The sequence below is a fragment of the Bos indicus genome, chromosome 18 (assembly GCF_029378745.1).
Source record: "Bos indicus isolate NIAB-ARS_2022 breed Sahiwal x Tharparkar chromosome 18, NIAB-ARS_B.indTharparkar_mat_pri_1.0, whole genome shotgun sequence".
Taxonomy (NCBI): domain Eukaryota; kingdom Metazoa; phylum Chordata; class Mammalia; order Artiodactyla; family Bovidae; genus Bos; species Bos indicus.
The window spans coordinates 66,405,844-66,418,639 of NC_091777.1; the positions used below are offsets into that span (position 1 = coordinate 66,405,844).

Genomic DNA, 12,796 nt, shown 5'->3' on the forward strand with positions numbered 1-12,796 from the left:
GAAAGAAATGGGGCTTCTCATAAGCCACTGACACACTCACCTGAAGGAGGCAGAGGCTGCAGAGGGCTGGTATCTCAGTATGGGTTCCCCTCCTGGGAATCTCTAGGCAACTCACTAGAGCTTCCTGAGCCTATTTGCTGACTGACGTGGAGGTGAAGAAGGTGCTTACCTTGGTCCCTGTGAGAATCAATAGAAGTAACAAAACACTGAGTACTTAAGTGAGTGTCACACTGAGTGCCAAGATTCCAGGGTTTGCTTTATAAACATATTCTCTTTAATTCTCACAACTGAGAAAGTAGGAACTATTGTTTTACTCCTGGCAAAATCCAGGGTCGAAACAATGAAGTGGGTTCCCCAAAGTCACACAGTGGAGAAGTACCTGAGTCAAGATGGATTCATACCCCTCAGTCTAGCTCCAAAACTTGAGATGTTTAATCTATTTACCTCGGTACATGAAGCCCTCAGCCTGAGGCAGACACACAGAGATTTCCAAGGAGTCCCAGCTGCCTTTACCTTTGTTGGAATCATCAACACAGCAAGGTACCCCTGTACCATCTGCCCTTGTAGTTCTCACTGTAATACCCTTGTCTGTCACCGCCAGTAGCTTCCCCCACTGGAGGCTTTTCTCTCAGCTGCAACTGCTTATACCCCAAGGCCACATCTTCCATTTGAGCACAGCAGAGAGCTCAACCTTCAAGAATCAGTGATTCTGAGCTGGGTCTCCACCCTCAGCGGTTGACTGACAGCCTCTGACATCATCTAACAACCAGGTAGGAGGTTTAACTTTCTCAGGTGTTTGTAACCTTCAGCTTGGAAGAGCAGAGACAGTCCAGAGGACCTGGTACCAGTAAATGATAATGGGAATCTGTGCTCTTGGTCTCACTGGGTAGCAGCTTGCCTCTGCTCCATTCATGGACCTACTGCCTGTTGGAGCAGGTTGAGAAGACTGACTGGTTGAGAAGACCATTGGCATACACCAGCCTTCTTCCCTGCACTCTGCACATGTTCTGAACCCTCATCCTCTCTTTTAACCTCTATGTGTCCACACCAAGAATCTTTTTTTAAAAAAACACACTCCTTAACACGAATCCTCACTGGAGTGCCCAGCAAGCTCTGGCCACGTCTGAGGTCCTTGTTCCAGATGCCACAGAAGAGGAGCTGACTGGCCCAGCCTGCTCGTGTTCCAAGTTCGCAGGGCCGTGGATGATAGGTGTGTCAGAGAATAGGGTGATTCAGACAGTACTTCTTGGAAGCCGTTTGCTATCAGTTGACCAAGGGCATCTTCCCAAACCATACAATCCCAGTTGAAATGGGCTCTGCAGTGCTACACCATTGTTCCTTATTTCTAAGGCCTGGACCACAGTCTTGTGCGGCCTGAGACCATTTTTTAGAGTGTGCACAGATACAACATCAAGTGGCATGGCTGGATGCTGAGAAAGCTGCCGATCCTTTTTCCCTGCTCTTTCCCTTGCTTCTGTCTGAAGAAAGTTTTGCTGCACTATAGTGCTAGACCTCCATTTACCCACTGTTACTAATATCCCCCATTTTGGGGGGGGGGGGGGCGGCAGGGAATCCAAACACAGACTTGAAACTAATGTCCCTCTTTAACACAGGGAGCAGCCTTGAGCGTACCCCATGAGGTCCCTGGGACTTCATTATTTCGATTTCATTTTTCATGTTAAACTTCCACTTGTTGCAAATCAAACTGGTTTTCCCAAATAGCAAACAGATACAAATATTCTTTTTAAGATACTGTCTACATAAGAAAAATAAAAGGTAGGTCATTTAAAAGAGAATTACAACAGTGGTCACAGCCAAGTTTCCCTAAGCACAGACAAGGTGTTGGGTTTGTTGCAGGCATTGATAAAACTGTGTTCCTTGAATTCAAACATCCTGTCCTTAGCAAAGCAAGGCTGCATGAAAACACATGTCTTTGGTTGCTGATGTATATAACTCATTATCTAGATGAGCCTCTTAGGCAGATGAGATGTTTAATAAGTGATTACCAATAGAATAAAACATGATGTGGCTTTCTTTCTACTCTTCTACCCCTTTCTGGTCTATTTTTCTTCAAGTTAGTTTTCCTCAGAGATGTCATAAATGGAAAGGATTCACATTTTGTGGAAATAAGAACTTCATGGTAGCCATGTTTCTAGCATAATCATGGACTCAATTCTCTCAAATTTAGGATTCAGTGTCCTTCATTTACCACCCATTAAACTTAACCTTTTCTCAGGATTCACAAATCCTTTTTCTCTTCTAGTGATTTCAACAGTGCCCAATGGATGACCCAATTAATCAACATTAATAACTGTAATTTGCTCACTCTACAGCTATTTTCCTGAGATACTCTAATGTACTCTTGCAGTGACAATGATTCCTTTTATAGGTAAAATGATAATCACTTCCAAGCAAGTAGATGAGATCATGGAATTAACAACTTTTATCTCTTGTTGGGTGCCCACTTTTTACCACTACACGGATGCTGACATTTCAGGTATCCTGACAAGTATAAATTTGGTAAGTAACTAATATCCACAGATCCATGTCATATTCTTAAAAGAAATAGAGCATGTCTCAAAATTCAAAGTGACAGAAGGGATGCAGTCTGAGGAACCAAGAGGCATGGTGCCACCTTATCTATTACACTTGCCTTAGGGCTACCTAGTAGTTTCCTCAACAGACTGGATTATATTTGCTCTCATTGCTGACCAAACACATTGAACCTCACAATGTCCATTCTAAAGGCTTTGTTCCCCACAAAGAGTAAGGAGACTGTTTTATTCAGTTTTTGAGTGGATATTTATGTCAATTGTTGGATATGCATTGTTTACCTTTTGGGAGCATCATTTGAAAATGGAATCTGTAGGAGAGTTTTACTAAGATGCCTCTGATGAGTGCCAGTGTTAAAATTTCTTGTCAGATTTTTTTTAGTGAGAGCAAGTCATGCAACATGAATAAGATTGTAAGATACAGATAACAAGATAATCAGGGATATAAAGAATCTCAAAGCTAAAGGTTATCTAAGTATGATATCATGTTTTTTATATATATAATATCTTCATTATTGTTAATATTTTGCTCTCTTCTCTCTAGAAAGATCTCTGATGATTCAATGGTGAATCAGTAGGTTTCTAGTAGTCATGAGATGGCTTATTCTAACAAATCATACCCTGATCACACACTGATAGGGATCTTTCAATCCATTTGTGGAGAGTGAGATTTTTTTCCTTTTTATACTTCTCTTACTCTAATTTCTTGGCATATTTATAGTACTGCCAATTTCCTAATTTTGTTCAATTTTATAAAATGCTATATAAATCAGAATAATGACTGAGAAAATTTTTACTCAATCATACAGGTATGATTTTTCATGTATAGATTTGATTAAATTATTTTCCAATTCGAGAAAATTTTTTCCATCTCAGTTTTCAATCCACTTTAATATTTTATTGCATTATATATTTTATCTCTAAATTGATAATCAAGTTTAATACATGTCAGATCAGATCAGATCAGTCGCTCAGTCATGTCCAACTCTTTGCAACCCCATGAATCGCAGCACGCCAGGCCTCCCTGTCCATCACCAACTCCCGGAGTTCACTGAAACTCACGTCCATCGAGTCAGTGATGCCATCCAGCCATCTCATCCTCTGCCGTCCCCTTCTCCTACTGCCCCCAATCCCTCCCAGCATCAGAGTCTTTTCCAATGAGTCAACTCTTCGCATGAGGTAGCCAAAGTACTGGAGTTTCAGCTTTAGCATCAGTCCTTCCAAAGAAATCCCAGGGCTGATCTCCTTCAGAATGGACTGGTTGGATCTCCTTGCAGTCCAAGGGACTCTCAAGAGTCTTCTCCAACACCACAGTTCAAAAGCATCAATTCTTTGGCGCTCAGCTTTCTTCACAGTCCAACTCTCACATCCATATATGACCACTGGAAAAACCATAGCCTTGACTAGTAACACTGAAGAAGCTGAAGTTGAACAGTTCTATGAAGACCTACAAGACCTTTTAGAACTAACACCCAAAAAAGATGTCCTTTTCATTATAGGGGACTGGAATGCAAAAGTAGGAAGTCAAGAAACACATGGAGGAACAGACAAATTTGGCCTTGGAATACAGAATGAAAAAGGGCAAAGACTAATAGAGTTTTGCCAAGAAAATGCACAGGTCATAGCAAACACCCTCTTCCAACAACACAAGAGAAGACTCTACACATGAACGTCACCAGATGGTCAAAACCAAAATCAGATTGATTATATTCTTTGCAGCCAAAGATGGTGAAGCTCTTTAGAGTCAACAAAAACAAGACCAGGGCTGACTGTGGCTCAGATCATGAGCTCCTTATTGTCAAATTCAGACTTAAATTGAAGAAAGTAGGGAAAACCACTATACCATTCAGGGGAGAGCAGGTACAGGCTCAAAATAGTGTGGGGCCATGGATGTTGGAAATGAACAGACGATTGTGTGTGGTTGAGTCTCAGGTAAGAAATGGATCCTGTCAGGGAGGCCTTTAATAGAAGATTTGGGCACTGCCACTGCTACTAGGAGCCATGAGAGGTCTAGGGAATTACTGGATCCTGTATGAATATGCCAAACATAACTCTGGATGCTGTCTGCTAAATTGTGGTATAAGTCCTAAAATCAAGTCCCAGTATTATATGCTGCCTGGACATGTGTTAAAACTGGCAGGACCTCAAATGACCCGAGCACCAGTTCCCCACCTTGCTCTGCTCCAGTGGATAGGGTCTCCTTAACTAAACTACCCTTTTCATAAAGGGGATGAGGTATAGTTCCTGCTTATCCCTTCGTAGTGGGTTTCAGTGCCCTGTCAGCCAGCCCTTTGGGGTTATTTAGAAAAGAAAATTGCATCCTCCTTTGGAGAGCACGGGCACCTTACCTTCTTGGTACTATAAAGCTTACATCCCACAGCTCTTGGTTGTCCACTCTTTTCCAGAGTGTAACACCATGTATCCCTGTGTGGTGTGTGGTGTCCTCCTATTCTAGCTGTGAATATATAGGATTAATAAGATGCTACTGATAGCATCTGTCCAGTGTTAGTTGTCCTATGTTTGGTCATCACTACAACTCTAGGCAGGAATCCCCTCCTCACCAGTGGAGGGAAAAGGATGTGATCAACATAGTTCAACATCAGGGGAGGCCAAGGACAGGCTTATAGAGCGGGATGGTGAGGTGGTGCTGGCTGAGGGCACATGACTGTGGTGTCTGGAGATAAGAGGGATGTGCAAGCTAGAGAGTGATGTGTACATGGAGAGGGTGTGTGTCTGATGGTCCCAGGTCCCTGGTATTGTAATTTACATGACCTTGACCATATCAGAGTTATTGCCTGGCAGGAGTGTTGGATTCCTCCATGTCAGGTTCACAGTTTAAGTATCTGTTTGTGCACCTGTCTCTTGTCACTGATGGCTGGACCCCATAATCACTGGGCCTGTAGGGAGAAAATGGCACCAGGGCCTAGTTTCTCCTCTGACTGGGGAGATTGGGAGGAGGATGGTCATAGAATAGATGTATGGGGGAATGGATTGTAGGTCCTCTTGAGAGCGGCTTGTTTGTGATTTCATCTGTCCCGACTATGACAGGGTAGTGTGACTTTTGAAGATGTGGCTGTGAACTTTTCCTGGGAGGAATGGGGTCTCCTTGACGAGTCTCAGAAACACCTGTATCATGATGAGATGCTGGAGAACTTTGCACTTAAAGCTCCCTGGGTAAGAACCTTAAACCCACCCCTGTGCCCTGAGCTAGTCTTGGCCCTTTCTCTTTTTCCATTGGCAAGTCTCCCTTGTCATGTCAGGACCCTGGGCACTGCTTCCTTTCTCAGTTCCCTGAGTAGGTGTTGTGGCTGGTAGGACTGAGCATTGAGCACTGCCCTCTTTTCTCCTTGATAGATCCAAGACCTGCTACCCCTTGCCTCGCAGGGATGGATCCAGAGTCAGGAGTCTTTCCACCTTGTTTACCCTCTCCATAGCCAGGTGAATTTTCCAGATCCAAGGTACCAGTGTACCCCAGGTTCTGTTTCCTTTCTGTAGCTAACATTTCCTCATTCTTGCTTGTTCCAGAAATTGCCATCATTGATCTGCTCCTTTTATATGGAGCATGGGCTATTCTTGCAAGATACTCCTCTGAAGTTCTTTTTATAATATTTAATTTTATGTCTTGTGCTCTGTCATGTGCTGAGTTATTTTTGGCCAGTGCTGGCTACTTTTCTGTCCTGTCTTTACCATAGTCTTTGAATCATCCAGGTTCTTCATAGTTGTTCATCAAGAGGATGAAGTGGAGAGGTTCACAGAATAGAAAGGACTCCGACTACAGCACATGGAACTCGGACATAGTCTGGTCCTAATAAGTGACCCCTGGGGGAGGGTGTAATGTCAGGGCTATATACAGATCATACCAGAAAGCTTTTCTCTGACTAGCCTTGGGGTGCCAATCACAATGGTGGCCATACCTCATTTCTCCCTGTACTTCCCCACTCTTCGGTTAGCCACCTTCTCAACACTGTTACTTGTCATTTCTTATTTCCGACTTAGGGCTAATTCTTACCTCCCTGGACTCCATTCCTCAGTGCTTTTTCACACTGCTTCTTCTGCAGTGCTGTCCAACATCAGCCTATACCATTTATGTCATAAAGTGTGTACATCTTTAATCCTTCAACACCAGCTGCTCTGTTACAGTTGGAATTTCCTGAGCCTGCATATAACTTACTACATAGTATTCATGTGTCACTACTAGTCAAGGTCCTACTGAAAATTGTTTGCAGAATGTGCTGTAGACTCTGCCTCTTCTTGTGTTATTCTCCATGGTTGTGTCCTTTACTTTGTTAGGACTCCCCCATTCTGTAATCTTTAAAAGCCCAGTGCTGCTAAGCAGCCCCATCCTTAACTTGAATGTAACCACCTTGTCTTGCAAACAATCCCATTGATTCATTCCAGGGTTTATGATACCCACATTTGTAATGGGCCTTTTTCTTTGCACAAAGTCAATGTGTATGTCACCAGCATTTCTCTGCTTTCGGGTTGTTGGCATGGAGAAGAGGATAAGGAGGCATTTTCTGAACAGAGTATTTCTGATCAAGGATGCTCACAGATCAAGATTGTTAAGGCAGGTCTGTCTCTCCCAGAAGGCCAACCTCTATGAGATGTGTGGCCTGATCTCGAGTGACATTTTTCACTTGGCTGAGTCCCAGGAAACACAATGTGGGCAGGAACTCCGCTTGAGTGGGGTATGTGAGAAACCATTCTATTTTAGAGTAAACCTTCATCAGCACCAAAAGCCGCATATTGGAGAGAAACCATTGAGAAGTGATGTGAGGAGAGCCTTGGTTGTGAGCAGCTGCAAATTCTATGTATCAATGAAGCCTTTTACCCTTGGGAATATTGGGAAGGACTTCCTGGGCAACTCAGGATTTCTTCACCAAGAGGCCACACACACCTGGCAAAAGTCACATAGTGAAACCGAGTATGAGGCTCCCTTTCTAAGGGGAAAAAATCATTATAATTGGGGAGACTACACAAAAACTTTGAGTGGCAAACATGCAGTTGTTCAGCACCAGAGAGTCCTCACTAGAGAAAGATGTTACGTGTGCACTGAATGTGGAAAATCATTTAGCAAAACTCCCATTTCATTAGACATCAGAGCGTTCACACTGGAGAAAGGCCTTATGAGTGCAACAAATGTGGCAAATCTTTTAGCCAAAGCTCAAACCTCATTCAGCATCGGAGAGTTCACACTGGAGAAAGGCCTTATGAGTGCAGTGAATGTGGGAAAGCCTTTATCCAAAGATCACATCTCATTCAGCACCAGAGTGTTCACACTGGAAAAAGGTCTTAAGAGTGTAAAGAATGTGGGAAATCTTTTAGCAAAAGCTACAGCCTCATTCACCATCAGAGTGTTCATACTGGGAAAAGACCTTATGAATGTGGTGAATGTAGGAAATCATTTTCCCAAAACTCTGTGCTCCTTCAACATCAGAGGGTTCACACTGGAGAAAGTCCTTATGAGTGCAGCGAATGTAGGAAATCTTTTCGGCAAAGCTTTGCACTCCTTCAGCATCAGAGAGTTCATAGTGGAGAAAGGCCTTACGAATGTGGTGAATGTGGGAAATCCTTTAGATATCTCCAACCTCATTACACACCAGAGATTTCACACAGGAGAAATGGCTTATGACTGCAGTTAATGTGGGAAATCCTTTAAGAAAAGCTCTTCACTCCATCAGCATTGGAGAGTTCACACTGGAAAAAAGACCTTATGAGTGCAGTGAATGTGGGAAATCATTTCACCAAAATGTTGTCCTCCTTCAACATCAGAGAGTTCACACTGGAGAAAGGCCTTACAAGTGCAATCAGTGTGAGAAATCCTTTAGATACATGTCCAACCTCACTACTCATCGGAGAGTGCATACTGGAGAAAGGCCTTATAAATGCAGTGAATGTGAGAAATCGTTTAGCCAAAGCTCTAACCTCATCACACATCGGAGAATTCACACTGGGAAAAGGCCTTACAATTTGGGGAATCTGCTGAGTTCTTTTTTTTTTTTTTTTTCCTGCTGAGTTCTTTACCTACAACTCCAGTCTCTTAAAACACTGGATCAAGGCCTTATGAATGCAATGAAAGTGATAAGGCCATTAACCCAAAGTCTTGACTCTTTGGAACCACAGATTTCAGAAGGAAAAAACACCTTACCTGTGTAGGATTGTAGAGTTTCCTTTTTCAGTGGATCTACACTCGAGATCCCTCCTGGTGGTACCATCTGAATTGAACATCATACATCCAAACATCTGCAAATATCCCAGGTGTGTGGGAGCTATATTGTACTTTTTAACCTGGCCTCTTGCCAGACTTCTGTTGCTGACAGTTTCTGTAGCCAAAGCCATTTCATTTCTCCCACCTGGCAGGTATTCACAGTGTACAGCATTCAGCCACCCCAGGGTGTTCAGGGAAGGAACCTTGATTTTTCCCATTCATGGGAGGGATTGTGAGAACCCTGAGCAGCACTCATTTCCTTCTTGTTGCTTTGATGAGTTAAGTCACTGACATGACCCATCTGGGGCCCAGAGGACTCTGCCTGTTGCCCAAGGCTTCCACGGAAAGACTGCAGAGCTTTCTGGTTCTAATCGGTGGCCTGAATGTGTATTTTCTGGGTTCAGAGGTCCATCTAAGGAAGGAGTAGTCATTGTGGCAACCTTCAGTGCTTCTGAAAATAGCGTGAAGTTGTCTTGTTCACGGGAGATATTGCCTTGTGTGTGCGCACTGGTGAGGAACACACTCTCAGGCCCTGCAGTGGAGCCGTGTGCTCTCACATGCAGAATTCTGTAGGTGGTATCACTGGCTGTAAGGTTATAGTGGGGATGGTAATTGTTACAGAAAGCACTAAGTTAATAGTGGGAGTAGGACACTGTTACAGACTGGTTGGATGTGCCCATTTAAAAGAGCCTCCACAGTATCCCAGTCATTGTGGCTGTGAAGGATGAATATGTACAGAATTCTCAGGCCTCCTAAATTGTGCATCTTGTATTAGCAGAGAGCATTACAGGAGAAAATAATCTGAAAGTTTTGTGGTTTCTGTAATCTTTCTGAGCTATCCTCCTCAAGACCATTTCTGTCCAGATAGAAAATTGAGGATAGAGAGAAGGGATATCTTTCAGTGAGTAACAGACATTGTGACAATATTCCTGTTGAGTCACGTTGGGAACAGTCTTCGTTGCTTATATTTTGACCACTGAGGCCAACTGCCCCTCCCAAAGCATGAGGCAGGAAGTGGTGAAGTCAATATCGAGGATTTTATTTAAACAGTAAGAAATCCAGATTTGTATTTTGAATATATTTTTTAAGTTTTAATAACCTAAAAATACTTGCAGTAAAATGCACGTAGTTAAAATGCACACTTTGATAAGTTTTGACATTTATATAAATCCGTGAAACCATCATCACATCCATAAAAAAACAATCTACTTTCATTTTTACCTTGTTTCCTTTTTTGATGTTACTCTGACCTCTAGTCAACCATTGATTTGTTTTTCTTTAGATAAGTTTTAATTGTCTAAAATTCTGTATGATTAGAATCATGAAGTGTTTATGCTTTTCCTCTCAGGTACCCTTATGTGAAATATTTATCAGTGAGTAGTTTGTTTTTTTATATTGATGAGAAATATATTCTGTGGATATACTCTTTGTCCATTCATCTGTTTATCCATATTTGAGTTCCCAGTTTTTGACTGTTGCAAGTAAAACTGCTGCAGACATTTGAATACAGTAAAAGTTCTTCACATGGCTATGTTTCACTTTTCCTGTATTTTCCTGTACTTCAGGCTGCGATGCCTGAGTTACAGGCTTAGTGAATGTATGACTTTTTAAAGAACATTATACTATGTTAAGATAGGAGAGGTTACACAAGAAAAAGATGAAAACCCAGCAGTCTTCCTGAGCTAGGTGATGAGAGGCATTAAGGAATTCTATCTGTACAGACCCTGAGTCCACAGAGGGGAGAACACTATTTGCCATGCATTTTATCATGCAGGCTACTCCTGATACCTGTAGAAAATTACAAAAGCTTAAGCTGGGCCCCAAACCCTATCATCAACCTTGGTAGAGGAGGCGTTCAAGGTCTGTAACTATCGACACTTGATGGAGGAGGCCAAGCAGGATAAGAGACTAATAAAGAAAATGCAGCTCTTGGCTGTTTTGACTCATCCACAACCTCGAAGGGACCTTGAAGGACTGAGAAAGCTGGGCAGACCCCCAAGACGCCACTTGGGCCTTAACCAGTGTGCTTCTGTCAGAAAGGGGGACACAAGGGGATGTCTTGAGAGCCCTCCTGGGGGGCACCCAAGGGGTAACCCCGGCCAACCCCAGTTCTTTGTGAATAAGTTGGATGAGTAAGTTGGATCAGCCCACACACTGACTGATGAGTCCTGAGTGCCTGCCTGGATATAGATCCCTCTTGATCCATTTTCATTACCCCAGCAGAGCCTTGGGTCACCCTTGATGTAGCAGGTAAAACTGAATTCCTTGTAGACACTGGAGCTGCCTGCTCTGCTCTGACTTGGCCAGCTGGCCCTCTCTCCATCTGTGGACTGTACTGTGACTGGAGTTGGTGGACAGCCAAACAGAGGGTGATTTAATCTCTCCATGGCTCCCCAGGTGGCACAGTGGTAAAGAATCTGCCTGCAATGCAGGAGCCTTGGGTTCAATTCCTGGGTCAGGAAGATCCCCTGGAGAAGGAAAAGGCAGCCCACCCCAATATTCTTGCCTGGAGAATTCCACGGTCAGAGGAACCTGGTGGGCTTCAGTCCATGGAGTCACAAAGAGTCAGCAACAACTGAGCACATCAGCACGTACTGTAATCTAATATGATTGTTTCGTTTTGTATTCTTACAGAAGAGTTTGGAACTTCCAGTTCTTCCACATCCTTGCCAATCTGTTTAGTCTTTTTAAACTTTTGACTTTTACAATAAATGTGTAATGTTGTCTCACTGCTGTTTTCATTGCATTCCTCAGATGTTTATGATGTGGAGCATTTTTTCATTTTTTCAATTTCCCACTAGTGTATGTCCTCTTGGTAATTTTCGTCCATTTTTATAGAAATAATTTTGACTGTTTCTTTTTTTATTAGCAAGATAGTGAAACAACAAAGACTTAATTTGAAACTTCATTCTTTAGGGATGTAATTCCTGGTCATAAGAAATAATTATTTTTGAATTCTGAAATCCTATTTTCTAATTTTTTTTCTGCTGTATATAGTGCAGCGGCCCCATACAGCATATTTTAAGTTTAATCTGTATTGCTAACATATTCCCCATAATCAAGCCAAGAATTACATTGTTTGCAGTTTCCCCAATATGAATATTCCCACCGCTGTCAATTTAAAACTTCTAATGTGATATCATTGAACGTGGAGTTTGAGAGTTGACAGCACACCAGTATATTGTGTTTCCTCTGTAGTGATGTTTTCTGGGCTTCCTAGGTGGCACAGTGGTAAAGAATCCCCCTGCCAGTTCAGGAGACACAAGAGACATGGGTTTGATCCCCTGGAGGAGGAAATGGCAACCTACTCCAGTATTCTTGCCTGGAAAATTCCATGGACAGAGGAGCTCTGATTCCTTATCCTAAAACCATTGAAGTAGGTCTACTTGAAAGGTAAGAAATAGACTCAGAAAACAAACCAAAAAAAAAAAAGTCAAGAATTTGACAGCACCACTTGTCACACGTGGTTCTTCCTAAATTTATTCAGCCATTGGGGTTACTACTGTGAAAGGAAAATCAAAACGGAGTCTATATTGAGCAGGGCTTTCTAAAATGGTGCAGAGACTATTACGGAAGTGTGATTTACGCACCTCTCAGCCTGGATGGAATCTGATCTTTTGACGACTTGTTGTCCTAATGAAGCCACCTAGAACATCTGCCAGGAACTCAGGATGCTTATCAAACCTTTACCCTAAAGTAACTCATGATCGCCTATCTACCTTTTGGATCCCAACCCTAAAAAACTCCTAATTGCTTAAGGACAAATATTTCCTAAATTGCATCAGACTCAGTCACAGTTCTCACAAGGCAACTTGAAGAAACTCATGGCTTTCTGTCTTTGTAAGCCCCCGAGTCTCTTTTCCCGGAACACTCTTTTGGAATTACCTGATTTTGTGTCTCCTGAATTGCAGTTCTTAAAACTCCAAATAAACTCTTTTCTTACTTGCAGCCTCCTGTGTTGTTTTTTGGTTGGCATTACGTGGTGTCAGAAGCAGGATACAGGATGCAGACCTGCATAAGCCCTTACCGACTCTAA

General features: G+C 42.6%; 1 pseudogene; it reads left to right on the forward strand.

Annotated features, from left to right (window-relative positions):
• Window positions 1-4,451: 4,451 nt before the first annotated feature.
• LOC109571625 (zinc finger protein 154-like) lies at window positions 4,452-11,144 on the forward strand (annotated as a pseudogene).
• The last annotated feature ends 1,652 nt before the right edge of the window (window positions 11,145-12,796 follow it).